Source organism: Myotis davidii, unplaced genomic scaffold (genome assembly GCF_000327345.1).
Source record: "Myotis davidii unplaced genomic scaffold, ASM32734v1 scaffold244, whole genome shotgun sequence".
In the NCBI taxonomy this organism is placed as follows: domain Eukaryota; kingdom Metazoa; phylum Chordata; class Mammalia; order Chiroptera; family Vespertilionidae; genus Myotis; species Myotis davidii.
The window spans coordinates 31,299-31,934 of record NW_006294993.1 but is presented as its reverse complement, the minus strand read 5'-3'; positions in this window follow the sequence as shown (position 1 = coordinate 31,934).

Genomic DNA, 636 nt, shown 5'->3' with positions numbered 1-636 from the left:
CTGAAGCAAAGGAAGCCTTAGTGCTGTACTTTGAAGACAACACAACCCAGCATGATCTTGACTCACGTCCAGCAAAGGCATCTCAACGCTGGCGGGAGAGCCGTCAGCTTCACCGGGCAGCCCCTCACCCCGAGAGGGACGCGTGGACACGCCCTCCGTGTGGGAGGCACTCGCTCCAGCGCTCCAGCTGCTCGCCGCCTCAGGGCAGCTTTCAGTTCACACCGGCATCTCACTCCTTTTCATAATGATTCAAAAGGCTTCTCTTTGCCTGGAAGGACCCAAAGAAACCCGGCCAGTGGGCCCTCTAGCCCAAACTCCCCTCCCGTCACCGGAGACGGGGATCCTGCAGGAGGCGCTCAGGTCCCGGTGGACGGAAGAGCCCTCAGCCTCTGCTCACGGCCGGCCTCCTCCTTCCTCTCCCTCGCACCGGCGGACTTGCACGGGGCTGCTGAGTCGCACCCCTACCTCCCAATCCTTTTTGTTTGCTGTCAATACCCAGGAACCGAGACGCTGTGACATGAGCGCTCACTGGTTCAGGTGGGGACTAGGTGTCATTGGGGATGTCTCCCACTGTCCCTATGGACAAAACAGCGACTTTGCTGGAGCTCGGCGGCCTGCTCCAACCGCGGGACTTCT